Source organism: Choloepus didactylus, chromosome 3, assembly GCF_015220235.1.
Source record: "Choloepus didactylus isolate mChoDid1 chromosome 3, mChoDid1.pri, whole genome shotgun sequence".
Lineage (NCBI taxonomy): Eukaryota > Metazoa > Chordata > Mammalia > Pilosa > Megalonychidae > Choloepus > Choloepus didactylus.
This window is the reverse complement of record NC_051309.1, coordinates 215,477,284-215,491,938: the sequence shown is the minus strand read 5'-3', so window position 1 is coordinate 215,491,938 and position 14,655 is coordinate 215,477,284. Positions and strand designations below refer to the sequence as shown.

Genomic DNA, 14,655 nt, shown 5'->3' with positions numbered 1-14,655 from the left:
GGCCATTTCAGAGCGGTGAGCTGACAGTGGGACTCTGAATAGTAGATGAGAATGTTATTGAAGGGAAGAAAAAGATTAACTTAATCAGAAGAGAAGAATGAGAGAGGAGGAAAGAATGGAAGGGTGTGAGAGTGAGGGGTACTGAGAGAAAAATATAGAAAACAGGCCCTTTTTCCCCCAAAATGAAAGACAGGAGTAAAACGGAGGCAGAAATCAGGAGAAAACAATGAATGGAGAGGACAATAAAGAAATAATTCTGAGGGGAGCCTCTAATCATGCTCTTTACATATTTCTGCCTTCTCTTTCTTTCTTTCTTTTTAGATATTCTATCATTTTTCATGTGTGGATTGAATCCTGGTTATAACTGTATGATGGTAGAGTCCATTGAAGAGTGGTAAGTATTTAAAATAATGACTGTTACCGCTATTGCTTATAATTTTGGATTGATTTTTTTCTTCAGCCCATTTTGGGTAGACTCTTCTTTTACTTGATTTATAAATAATTTGTAAAATAAAAAGATACATGTAAAAGGTGTGTATTTTATCACCATAAAGTAATTGGAATCCTTTAAAGTATGTGAGTATTCATCCTTTGCAGTAAATATTTATTGGATACTTATTTTATCATGAACTATGCTTGGTGCTTGGTGCTGGTGATTTAAAAGAGTAAATTATATTCTAGTGGAGAAGTTTGGCCCATACATAATTGACCTTAATTTAGCATAAGTATTGAGCCTTAGAATAATAAGTCATTGGGAAGTCAGGCCAATTTGCAAATATTGCTTAGAATATACATGGAATTCAAAATTTGGAATTGCTTTCTGAACCAATAAATAAGCAAGATAAGAAAATTAGTTATCTTGTAGGCAGATTTTTTTATTTTGCCGTTTTTAATCAAAAGTGTCACCCACATATAGTATTCACATGGGTTTTAAATATTTGATTCTCCAAATGAAATTCAATCTCAGAATGGAAATTGGTCTAAAGAGAGAGATCTGGATTGTTTAACTTACAAAGCTATTGCGCTTTTAAGTATCTTTTTTTTGTATATAATACACAATTTATTGCATATTCCTGTATGTGGAACCACTGAGAAAAATGTAAATAAATAAAGCCTTAAAATTGTAGGGAGAAGGATAGGTAGAAAAGGAGGCAAAATATTTTGCAGTTTACAGTACAACTTTTAAGCCTCACTGAAACACAAATGAGGAAAGTAAAGCTCAGGATTATCTATTCCTAGTGAGTGGCAGAACCAGGATAAGAAATCTATGTCTGCTGACTTCTTGAACAGAGTCCTTTCTATCGTACCATAAATCCTTTCAAAAATTTTTTTTCTATTCAGTTTTGTAAAGATAATTTGGAAAAAAAGTGATATTTTGGTTTATTAAATCATAAGAGTGTGTGCTTTCCAGACAGGATACTCTCAGCTACTTGTAACCAGACCTGAGAATTTAGATTATATTTTTCCCCCATATTCTAACTGATCACTATGACCTGAAGTTCTAGACCTTTTTCATTTGGGCAAAAGATTACTTTCTCAGTATTAGCAGAACCTTCAGAACAAATCTGAGAGAAGCTTTATTTGGTATTATGTCATAATATGTTTATTCATACACTGTAAGGTAGGAATATTTTATTCTCTCTAAATAGCTCAAATTAGTACGGTTTTGTTGTAAATTTCTGAAGGGTTTAGAGATATCATGCATTCTAATATGTGAGATTTTCTTTTGGTACAGTGTATCTGTCTGGGGAAGTGCCTGATAACGGTACTGATTTTAAACATATGGGGTTCTAATCTAATCTTGTAAACCTAAGTAAAACAATTATGAGCAGAGTGAAACTTTTCTTGGGTGTTACATTGACTTTTTAAATTAATCTTCCTTATTAATTTCTGGTAGTGAGCCAGGTAGCTACAGGAATCACTGTGTAGTTATTATAAGCCCTTTTGTATTTGATTCACAATACTGCCCTCCAAGGAAGTAGGACTCAACAGATGGCCCGTCTTTTCCAAAAGGATTTGGTAACTTCCATATGGTGCTCTGTCTAAAAGGTTCTGAGATTTGTCAATGTCAAAGTAAACAAGACAAGTGGAAAATAAATGAAAGTCCTAATGGCCATTTTAAATAAAACTAAAAGCATAATAAAGCTACTGTTTAACCTCTTTTGTTATTTTGTTTCCAGTTTTTTATTAGTTTGATATGAAGGGGATGGAGAGGACCTGGAAACATTTTATATAATAATTTCTACCTTCTGTGTGTAAGACCTGTTCCATATTAATATATATATATAAATATACACACACACACACACACTTATGTACACACACATACATACATACATACACATACACACACATACATAAACTTATATATCAGTATATATAATACAGCAGTATGTTCTTGTGGTTTCCTATATTGTTGGTGGGTAACTGATTTGTTAACTAGAATACCAACACTCATGGCTGATTTCTTATTCTTCTATCAAAGTGAATACTATGCTGCTCCCTGAAAGATGTTGATACTGTTCTTCCTAGATTTTCTTATTCATATTAAAGTTGTTACCTCATATATGACATAGCTTTTAACTTGTTTTTATCCAAGTATGAAGTATAAAAATAATGCCATATTTTTAAACATTAATTTTTAATCAAATACATATAATTTAAAAAGTCATAGTACTAAAGATGTATAATGTAAAGCAGTTGTCCGTGTCCCACTCTTTTCTATCCCCAGTTCCACTTCCTAGAGGTAACCACCTTCAACACTTCTGGTTACTTTCCTAGGTTTTCATCTTCAACTTTTAGATAATATGCTTTTCTGGTATTTCTTGATTTACCAAGGATGGAAATTATTCATTGATTTTGTCATAGTAGTAGAGGACTCAGTTCTCCAACCCAACCATCACCATCCTCCTGTGTTCCCTCATTCTTCCAGTGTACTTAGAATTTCTTGTTAAAAGTTGTGTTTACATTATTATGATCCAAATATTGTTCATCACAACTCTGACCATGTATAGCCATTTTCCTCAGAATTAACCATTGGTCTTTTCAGCCTGCTTTTCTACAAATCTGACTCTTTTTTTCTGCAAATGTGCTAGTGCTTTTCAGTAATGTCTTTTATGTACTCAAACATGTAAGTTCCATTTGTTTTTAACCTGGAGACTTCCCTTTTGGAGCCCTCTGTCTTTTTGCTTCAATCTAGACTAATAGCTTTCTAGAAATTGTGCCCTGCCCTCATCCATCCTAGGGCTTCCCATGGTTAATTCCTGATGTTGGATGCACTGAATTTTTGACCCCATGTTGTCTTCATTTTAGTTTCATTCTCTTTTTTTGCTGAAGCACATCTTCTAGTATTTCTAAGAAAGGGTGCTTGGAGGACATGCTTGTATTCTAGCCCTTGAATACTTGCAAAGGACTTTAACCTATGCTCATGGCTTTATGGATAGTTTGGCTCAATGTAGAAGTCTAGGTAGAAATCATTTTTTCTCAAGTTTATAAAGTTACTGTGTTAACTGTCATCTAGCTTGAGAAATCCTGAGTTATTATAAATATCTTTTGTATATAATCTGAATCTCTTTTTCTTTTTGGCGAGTGAGGAGGTATTGTCCCCAAAGGCTTTTAGGATCTTCTGTTTGTCCCTGACGTTAAATTTAATGGAGATGTTCCTAGAAGTGTGCCTATTTAAAAAAATTTTTTTCGATACAGTTTTTTAAAAAATTTTTGCTATCATATTGTTTCGGTTTGGTAAAGCTGCTGGAATGCAATGTATCAGAAATGGGTTGACTTTTTCAATGGGGTTTTATTAGGTTACAGATTTACAGTTCTAAGGCCATGGTATGTCCAAATTAAGGCATCATGAGGAAGATACCTTTTCTGAGGAAAGACTGCTGGCATCTGGGTTTCCTCTATCACATGTTAAGGCACATGGATGGCGTCTGCTGGTCCTTCTCTTCCGGTTCTGGTTTCAGTGGCTGTCTCCAAATGTCTCCGGGCATTTCTCTCTGTGCTCTCTCCGAAGTGCTCTTTTATTTTCATAAAGGGCTGCAGTAAAGGATTAAGACCCACCTTGAATAGGGTAGGTCATATCTCTATGGAAACAACCTAATCAAAAGATCCCGCCCACAATAGATCTGCACCCACAAGAATGGATTAAAAGACAGTGTCATTTTGGGGATACATAACAGTTCCAAACCAACACATATATCAAACTAATAGAAAAGTTGAAAGTACTATAAAAATTATTTTTCCTGAACCATTTGAGAATATATTATTCACTGGGTGACTGTCATCCTCAAATACTGCAGTCTGTATTTTCTACAAAGAACATTTTCCTACATAGCCACAAGACAACCCTCAAAACAAGGAAATTAAAATGGATACATTACTGTCCTCAATTTCCCTGTTGGTCCTACTATGAACTTTATTAAAGAAAAGGGTTCCAGCTCAGAATCATTTAGTTTTCACTCTCTTTAATCTTCTTCAGTCTGAAACAAGTCCCTCAAATTTTCTTTGACTTTCATGACTGTGACACTTTTCAAGATTATGGCCAATTATTTTGTAAAGTGTTCTGCAAATTGGCATTTGTCTGTTTATTTGTAGTAAGATTCAGATTGTGCATCTTTGGTAGAAATATAATAGAAGTGATCTAGCCTATCAAGTGGCACATGATTTTGATTTCTCACATTACTAATGATTTTCATGTTGAATACTTGATTAAGGTGGTAGTCTACTAGGCTTTCCCATTGTAAAGTTTCTCTTCGTGCTTTTGTAATTAGTATATTATGGAAAGGTACTTTAAGACTGTGAAATCCTGTTCGTTATGAAACCATAGATTGATTAATATCAGCATATACATATATCAGTATACATGAGATATGATCTCATGATTTTCAGTTTTTTTTAAGTGGGTTATTGATTTATTGATTTATTTTATTCCTTCTTGAAGACCAGGGTTGCTTCTATGAATGTTTTCTCTCAAGCTGAAGAAACCCTTGTATTAATTCTTGTGCTGGCAACAAATTCTATTAGGTCTTGTTTGTCTGAAAATGACTTAATTTTGCCTTCATTTTTGAAGAATTTTTTGGTGAATGCAGATAGTATTTTTTGTTCAGCAATTTAATGATTTTATTTCATTGTCTTTGTCCTTCCATTGTTTCTGATAAGTCAGCAGTATTATTCTTGTTCTCTTGAATGTCTTGTGACCCTTTTTTCTCTTGCTGCTTTTAAGATACTCTTTATATTTTTAGTTTTCAGCAGTTTTGCTCTGCTTCCTTTATTTATGGATTAACGTCTTTCATCAATTATGGAAAAATTTCAGCCATTTTCTCCTCAAATATTTCTTTTGTCCCTTTTGTTCCTTTTTTTCTTCTATTCCAGAGCTTTTGGATACTTCGTCTTGTTTTTGTTTTGTTTTATGGGATTTTTTCTTTTATTCTCTCTCTGTGCCTCAGTTAACATCATTTTGTTTGTCCTTCCTTTAATCCCATTGATTTTTTTTCTTCTACAGTATTCAGTCTGCTGGCAAGTCTTTATAGTGAATTCTTAATCTCATAAATTGTTTTTTTCAGTTCTAATATGTCCATTTGGTTCTGTGTTAAATTTTTCTGCTGAAATTTCTCCTCTTCTTACCTTAAAATTCTTCAGCATAATCATAATAGTAATTTAAACTCTGTGTGTTTGGTTTTATTGTTTTTTTTTTTTTTTTTTTTTTTTTTTTGGTCATGTTGAAGTTGGATCATGTTTTCATGCTGTCTACTAATTTTTTTATTGAATCGTGGACATTGTGATAGTATGTAGTTGAGGCTCTGCATTATGTTCTCCTCCCTAAAGAGTATTGTGTTTTTTCTGACACACTTAAGTCACTAACAGAATTGCTCGATCCTGTTGAAACTGGTTTTAAGATTTGTTAGGGCAGGTCAGGTTTGGTTTTGCCTATTGTCTTGAGGTATGTTCCTTACTCTTAGACCATAATCCTTATTCCTGAGACATGTTCTTTAGGGATCTTAACTAAATGCCTGTGATGCGTTCACTAGCATTTTTTACCTCTGGCTTGATTGGCATTTCAATATTTCCCAAGCGTATATGATGACCCTCCAAATGTTGCTTTAATTATCAGTCCCACTGCGGCCATTTTCTGCTAAGCCTCATGAAATCCTGTCCTTAAGATTTGTTTAAGATTTGGCCGAGGGCCCAAGTGGAAGCTCCTCATCAATCTCTCTTGCTCTTTCCCCATGGTTTTCTCCTTTCTAGTATCATTCCAGCTGCGAATTCTAGCTGCCTTAGAAGCCCTGATCTCCAGTCTTTATTTCCTTTTCCATTGAGATTGCTTCTCTTTTGAGCTCCCTTCTTCCACAATTTGGAAAATATCCCCAGGCAGAAGTATGGGTGGATGTGGAGCTGGTTTCTAGTACTTCTTTTCCCTCAAGGATTACAGTATTTTGTGCTGTCTTTTAGTGTAGTGCCCCAAAACAATTGCTTCATATATTTCATTTCATTTGAGATTTGTTTTTGGCCGGATAAATACATTATTAATTAAACCACCATGGTAAGAACAGAAGTCTACCCACCCATTACCTGTTAAAGTGATTTTGTTTAATAGTTTTATGTATTAATATATCATTAAATGATAGGTTGTCATCACTTTTGAGTTTTTATATAAAATAGTATTTTACTGCATGTAGTCCTCTTGGACTTGTTTTTCTAAAACTCAACATTATTTCCAAGATTCACCCATGTTGCTGCATGTAGCTATAGTTGATTCATTTTCAGCTTCATATTCTACCATGGTGTGACTATACCACAACTTCTTTGTTCTCTTGTCTGTAGATGTTTGGGGAGATTTTTAGTGTTCCCTATGAATATTGTTTTTATTATAATTTTATAATAAATCAATTTTTGTACATGTCAGATATTTTTATAAGGCATATGCCTAAGAATAGAATACCCAAGTCTAGAGTATGTGAACATTCAGCTTTTTACCAGATAGTAACAAATTGTTTTCCAAAATGGTTATACCAGATTACCTCCTACAAGATGTGTTAAAATTTACCATTCATCTGTATCTTTACCAACCCTTGATATCATTAAAACTTCTAAGTTTTCATTCAGTGACTGTAAAATGGAATCTCATGATTTTATTTTCTTTCCCTGACTATTAATAAAGTTTTGCATATTTTCATGCTATTGTGAAATTCTTAATTCTTCAGTGAAGCACCTTTTTTTGTCTTTTAAGGAGGTTGTTTGCCTTTGCTTATTGATATGAAGTGATTTTTTTATAAAACCTGGATGATAATCTTTTATAAGTTAAATACATTGTTGTAGGTATCTTTTCTCAGTTTTGGCTTTTCTTTGTCTTAGTTATGTCTTTTGATTAATAGAAGTCCTTAATTTTAATTTGGTTGAATTTATGAGTGTTCCGATTTGCTAATGCTGCCGTTTTGCAAAACACCAGAAAATGGATTGGCTTTTATAAAGGGGTTTTATTTGGTTACAAAGTTACAGTCTTAAGGCCATAAAGTGTCCAAGGTAAGGCATCAACAGTAGGGTACCTTCAGCGAAGGAAGGCCAATGGCGTCCAGAAAACCTCTGTTAGCTCAGAAGGCAAGTGGCTGGCATCTGCTTGCTCCCAGGTTGCGTTTCAAAATGACTTTCTACAAAATGTCAGCGTGAGCTTTCAACGGCCGTCTTCAAAATGTCTCTCTAAGCTGCTCCCAACGTCAGGGTCCGCAACTCCAAGCATCGATGAGCTAAGCCAGATAGTTTCTGGGTCTGTGCCAGTGTTTTTAAAGGACTCCAATGATTAAATCAAGACCCACACTGGATAGGCGGAGCCATACCTCCATGGAAATAATTCAGAGTTATCACCTACAGTTGGGTGGGTCACATCTCCATGGAAATAACTTAATACAAAGATTCCAACCTAATCAACACTAATACATCTGCCCACACAAGGCTGCATCAAAGAACATGGCGTTTTGGGAGACATAATGCATCCAAACTGGCACAGTGAGTATCTTTTTTTATGGGTTTTCCATACTGTGAAATTTGATTTACATCCTTTTATATTCAGCCTTTCTCAGTCCTTTTTTTGGGGGGTGGGGGGTGTTTTTTATCTTTTTTTTTTTTGGCTTTTACAATGGGGATTTATTAGTTTACACATTTACAGTTCTAAGGCCATGAAATGAACCGATTGCTTTAGATGTGGCTCCATCAACTGGACAATACCTTCTCTGAAGAAAGGCTGCTGGCATCTGGGGTTCCTCTTGTCAGAGAGCAAGGCACATGGCCAGCATCTGCTGGTCCTTTGCTCCTGGGTTTCATTGCTTTCAGTTTCTGGTTCCAGTGGCCTCCTCTCTGAGCTTCTGTGGGTCCTGTCTTAGCTCCTCTGGGGCTTTTCTTTCTGCTCTCTCCAGACTTCTCTGGGTGTTTCTCTCTCTCAGTCCTTTTTAAAGTTCTACTTTTATATGCAGAATAGAATTGGATTTCACTTGTCCTCCTATTTGATAGGCATTTTCTTCTCATTGTGAACCAACCCTTTTTATATTTATTGCTTCAACAGTGTTTTATTTTTATCTTTAAAAGAATATTTTAGTAGATAGGCCGGGATTTTTTCCTTGATATTTGCGTGTATTTATCTTAGTGGTTTGTATTAGTTTGTTAATGGTTTATATTAGTGGTTTGTATTTTATTCTAATAGTTATCTTGTAAACCATTGGTCACAGACTTTTTTATCAAGGTCTCATTTTCTTTTTTATGTCCTTCATCTTTTTCTAAAAATTAGTAGACTTTATTTTTTAGAGTAGTTTTAAGTTTACAGAAAAATCATGAGCATCTTTTTTAGCTTGAGGTTCTAACATAAATTCTCACTGAAAAGTTTGTGTTTTTGTTTCTCCTACCTCTTGTTACTTTTGAATAAATTTTAGGCATTTGTCTTGTTATTTACATTATATCTTGTATTTATGTTGTATGTTTCTGGGATCTTTTTCAAAAGATACCTTTATTGGTGTGTTTGTTTTTATGTTGTTGGTTTTGCTGGTGATTAGAACAATTATTTGCTAATTAATTTTGTGCAGCCACTTTATTCGATTCCTTGGAAACAATAACAATAAAATCATCATTATATATGTAGCATTTACTACATTCCAGGCACTGTTCTAAGTGCTTTTAACTAATTGAGCTCCCACAGCAATCCTGTGGGTTGGGTGTATATTCCTATTGTTTGCATTTTATAGATGGGGAAACTGAGGTTCTACAGGCTTATGTAACTTGATTTTTTTTTTTTTTTTCCCCATAGGTAATCACTATTACTTTTATTTGCATATTTTTTGAAACTTATATGAACTTTATAATATAGCTTTAAAATACATAAAGCAAAAATCAACAGAACCAAAAGACAAGCTGACTAATTCACTTTCATGTTTGACAACTTTTATGTATTTTTCGATTGATTGAGATTAAAAAACTCATCAAGGATACAGAATGATTGAACAAGAACATTAGAAAGTTTAACCTAATGTCAATAGATAAAACAAATATTTACAAAACATGATCATACCGTGTATTTTTTTTTTTTAAATCATCATTTTATTGAGATATATTCACATACCACGCAGTCATACAAAACAAATTGTACTTTCGATTGTTTACAGTACCATTACATAGTTGTACATTCATCACCTAAATCAATCCCTGACACCTTCATTAGCACACACACAAAAATAACAAGAATAATAATTAGAGTGAAAAAGAGCAATTGAAGTAAAAAAGAACACTGGGTACCTTTGTCTGTCTGTTTCCCTCCCCTACTTTTCTACACATCCATCCATAAACTAGACAAAGTGGTGTTTGGTCCTTATGGCTTTCCCAATCCCATTGTCACCCCTCATAAGCTACATTTTTATACAACTGTCTTCGAGATTCATGGGTTCTGGGTTGTAGTTTGATAGTTTCAGGTATCCACCACCAGCTACCCCAATTCTTTAGAACCTAAAAAGGGTTGTCTAAAGTGTGCGTAAGAGTGCCCACCAGAGTGACCTCTCGGCTCCTTTTGGAATCTCTCTGCCACTGAAGCTTATTTCATTTCCTTTCACATCCCCCTTTTGGTCAAGAACATGTTCTCCGTCCCACGATGCCGGGTCTACATTCCTCCCCGGGAGTCATATTCCACGTTGCCAGGGAGATTCACTCCCCTGGGTGTCTGATCCCACGTAGGGGGGAGGGCAGTGATTTTACCTTTCAAGTTGGCTTAGCCAGAGAGAGAGGGCCACATCTGAGCAACAAAGAGGCATTCAGGAGGAGACTCTTAGGCACAAATATAGGGAGGCCTAGCCTCTCCTTTGCAGCAACCGTCTTCCCAAGGGTAAAACTTATGGTAGAGGGCTCAACCCATCAAACCACCAGTCCCCTATGTCTGTGGTCATGTTAGCAACCATGGAGGTGGGGTAGGCTAATACCCCTGCATTCTCCACAGGCTCCTCAAGGGGGCACTACATCTTTTTTTTTTTTTTTTTTTCACATTGTTTGTCTTTTTTATTTTTTCTTTTTTTTTTTTTTTTTTAAACTTTCCCTTCTTTTTTCAAATCACCTGTATGAAAAAAAAAGTTAAAAAGAAAACAAACATACAATAAAAGAGCATTTCAAAGAGACCATAGCAAGGGAGTAAGAAAAAGACAACTAACCTAAGATAACTGCTTAACTTCCAACATGTTCCTACTTTACCCCAAGAAAGTTACATAATATAGCAACATTTCAGTGAACTTGTTCCTACTACAACCATCAGAAATTAACAGACCATAGTCATTTCTGGGCATCCCCAGAACGTTAAATAGCTTATCTGTTCTTCCTGGATTATTGTTTCCCCTTCCTTAATTGCTCTCTACTGCTAGTTCCCCTACATTCTACATTATAAACCATTTGTTTTACATTTTTCAAAGTTCACATTAGTGGTAGCATATAATATTTCTCTTTTTGTGCCTGGCTTATTTCGCTCAGCATTATGTCTTCAAGGTTCATCCATGTTGTCATATGTTTCACCAGATCGTTCCTTCTTACTGCCGCGTAGTATTCCATCGTGTGTATATACCACATTTTATTTATCCACTCATCTGTTGAAGGACATTTGGGTTGTTTCCATCTCTTGGCAATTGTGAATAATGCTGCTATGAACATTGGCGTGCAGATATCTGTTCGTGTCACTGCTTTCCGATCTTCCGGGTATATACCGAGGAGTGCAATCGCTGGATCGAATGGTAGCTCTATATCTAGTTTTCTAAGGAACTGCCAGACTGACTTCCAGAGTGGCTGAACCATTATACAGTCCCACCAACAATGAATAAGAGTTCCAATTTCTCCACATCCCCTCCAGCATTTGTAGTTTCCTGTTTGTTTAATGGCAGCCATTCTAACCGGTGTTAGATGGTATCTCATTGTGGTCTTAATTTGCATCTCTCTAATAGCTAGTGAAGCTGAACATTTTTTCATGTGTTTCTTGGCCATTTGTATTTCCTCTTCAGAGAACTGTCTTTTCATATCTTTTGCCCATTTTATAATTGGGCTGTCTGTACTATTGTCATTGAGTTGTAGGATTTCTTTGTATATGCAAGATATCAGTCTTTTGTCAGATACATGGTTTCCAAAAATTTTTTCCCATTGAGTTGGCTGCCTCTTTACCTTTTTGAGAAATTCCTTTGAGGTGCAGAAACTTCTAAGCTTGAGGAGTTCCCATTTATCTATTTTCTCTTTTGTTGCTTGTGCTTTGGGTGTAAAGTCTAGGAAGTGGCCTCCTAATACAAGGTCTTGAAGATGTTTTCCTACATTATCTTCTAGGAGTTTTATGGTACTTTCTTTTATATTGAGATCTTTGGTCCATTTTGAGTTAATTTTTGTGTAGGGGGTGAGGTAGGGGTCCTCTTTCATTCTTTTGGATATGGATATCCAACTCTCCCAGCCCCATTTGTTGAAAAGACCATTATGGCTCAGTTCGGTGACTTTGGGGGCCTTATCAAAGATCAGTCGGCCATAGATCTGAGGGTCTATCTCTGAATTCTCAATTCGATTTCATTGATCTATATGTCTATCTTTGTGCCAGTACCATGCTGTCTTGGCAACTGTGGCTTTATAATAAGCTTCAAAGTCAGGGAGTGTAAGTCCTCCCACTTCGTTTTTCTTTTTTAGAGTGTCTTTAGCAATTCGAGGCATCTTCCCTTTCCAAATAAATTTGATAACTAGCTTTTCCAAGTCTGCAAAGTAGGTTGTTGGAATTTTGATTGGGATTGCATTGAATCTGTAGATGAGTTTGGGTAGAATTGACATCTTAATGACATTTAGCCTTCCTATCCATGAACATGGAATATTTTTCCATCTTTTAAGGTCCCCTTCTATTTCTTTTAGTAGAGTTATGTAGTTTTCTTTGTATAGGTCTTTTACATCTTCGGTTAAGTTGATTCCTAGGTACTTGATTTTTTTAGTTGCTATTGAAAATGGTATCTTTTTCTTGAGTGTCTCTTCAGTTTGTTCATTTCTAGCATATAGAAACATTACTGACTTATGTGCATTAATCTTGTATCCCGCTACTTTGCTAAATTTGTTTATTAGCTCTAGTAGGTGTATCGTTGATTTCTCAGGGTTTTCTAGATATAAGATCATATCATCTGCAAACAATGACAGTTTTACTTCTTCTTTTCCAATTTGGATGCCTTTTATTTCTTTGTCTTGCCGGATTGCCCTGGCTAGCACTTCCAGCACAATGTTGAATAACAGTGGTGACAGCGGGCATCCTTGTCTTGTTCCTGATCTTAGAGGGAAGGCTTTCAGTCTCTCACCATTGAGTACTATGCTGGCTGTGGGTTTTTCATATATGCTCTTTATCATGTTGAGGAAGTTTCCTTCAATTCCTACCTTTTGAAGTGTTTTTATCAAAAAGGGATGTTGGATTTTGTCAAATGCTTTTTCAGCATCTATTGAGATGATCAATTGATTTTTCCCTTTCGAGTTTTTAATGTGTTGTAATACATTGATTGTTTTTCTGATGTTGAACCATCCTTGCATGCCTGGAATGAACCCCACTTGGTCATGGTGTATGATTTTTTTAATGTGTCTTTGGATTCGATTTGCAAGTATTTTGTTGAGGATTTTTGCATCTATATTCATTAGGGAGATTGGCCGGTAGTTTTCCTTTTTTGTAGCATCTTTGCCTGGTTTTGGTATTAGATTGATGTTAGCTTCATAAAATGAGTTAGGTAGTGTTCCATTTTTTTCAATGTTTTGAAAGAGTTTGAGTAAGATTGGTGTCAGTTCTTTCTGGAAAGTTTGGTAGAATTCCCCTGTGAAGCCATCTGGCCCTGGGCATTTATTTGTGGGAAGATTTTTGATGACTGATTGGATCTCTTTGCTTGTGATGGGTTGGTTGAGGTCTTCTATTTCTTCTCTGGTCAGTCTAGGTTGTTCATATGTTTCCAGGAAATTGTCCATTTCTTCTACATTATCCAGTTTGTTGCCATACAGTTGTTCATAATATCCTCTTATAATTTTTTTAATTTCTTCAGGATCTGCAGTTATGTCACCTTTTTCATTCATTATTTTGTTTATATGGGTCTTCTCTCTTTTTGATTTTGTCAGTCTAGCTAGGGGCTTGTCAATCTTGTTGATCTTCTCAAAGAACCAACTTTTGGTGATATTTATCCTTTCTATTGTTTTTTTGTTCTCTATGTCATTTATTTCTGCTTTAATCCTTGTTATTTCTTTTCTTCTACTTGGTTTAGGATTGGTTTGCTGTTCATTTTCTAGCTTCTTCAGTTGATCCATTAGTTCTTTGATTTTGGCTCTTTCTTCCTTTTTAATATATGCGTTTAGTGCTATAAATTTCCCCCTTAGCACTGCTTTTGCTGCATCCCATAGGTTTTGGTATGTTGTGTTCTCATTTTCATTCGTCTCTATATATTTAGCAATTTCTCTTGCTATTTCTTCTTTAACCCACTGATTGTTTAGGAATGTGTTGTTTAACCTCCAGGTATTTGTGAATTTTCTAAGTCTCTGATGGTTATTGACTTCTAATTGTATTCCATTGTGGTCAGAGAATGTGCTTTGAATGATTTCAATCTTTTTAAATTTATTGAGGCTTGTTTTATGTCCCAGCATATGATCTATTCTGGAGAAAGTTCCGTGAGCACTAGAAAAGTATGTGTATCCTGGTGATTTGGGATGTAATGTCCTGTAGATGTCTGTTAAATCTAATTCATTTATCAGATTGTTTAGGTTTTCAATTTCCTTATTGGTCTTCTGTCTGGTTGATCTATCTATAGGAGAGAGTGATGTGTTGAAGTCTCCCACAATTATTGTGGAAACATCAATTGCTTCCTTTAGTTTTGCCAGTGTTTCTCTCATGTATTTTGTGGCACCTTGATTGGGTGCATAGACATTTACGATTGTTATTTCTTCTTGCTGAATTGCCCCTTTTATTAGTATGTAGTGGCCTTCTTTGTCTCTCAAAACATCCCTGCATTTGAAGTCTATTTTATCTGAGATTAATATTGCTACACCTGCTTTCTTTTGGCTGTAGCTTGCATGAAATATTTTTTTCCATCCTTTCACTTTCAATTTCTCTGTGTCCCTGTGTCTAAGATGAGTCTCTTGTATGCAACATATTGATGGTTCATTTTTTTT

At 35.2% G+C, this 14,655-nt stretch overlaps 1 protein-coding gene across 1 annotated transcript in view; it reads left to right on the top strand.

Annotated features, from left to right (window-relative positions):
* The window catches only part of TEX15 (testis expressed 15, meiosis and synapsis associated), a 90,559-nt gene that overhangs the window by 11,350 nt on the left and 64,554 nt on the right, over positions 1 to 14,655 (top strand). The window contains exon 2 of the mRNA XM_037831304.1: positions 322 to 394. The gene's annotated coding sequence lies outside the window, so the exon portion shown is untranslated. The remainder of the gene's footprint in view (positions 1 to 321; positions 395 to 14,655) is intronic.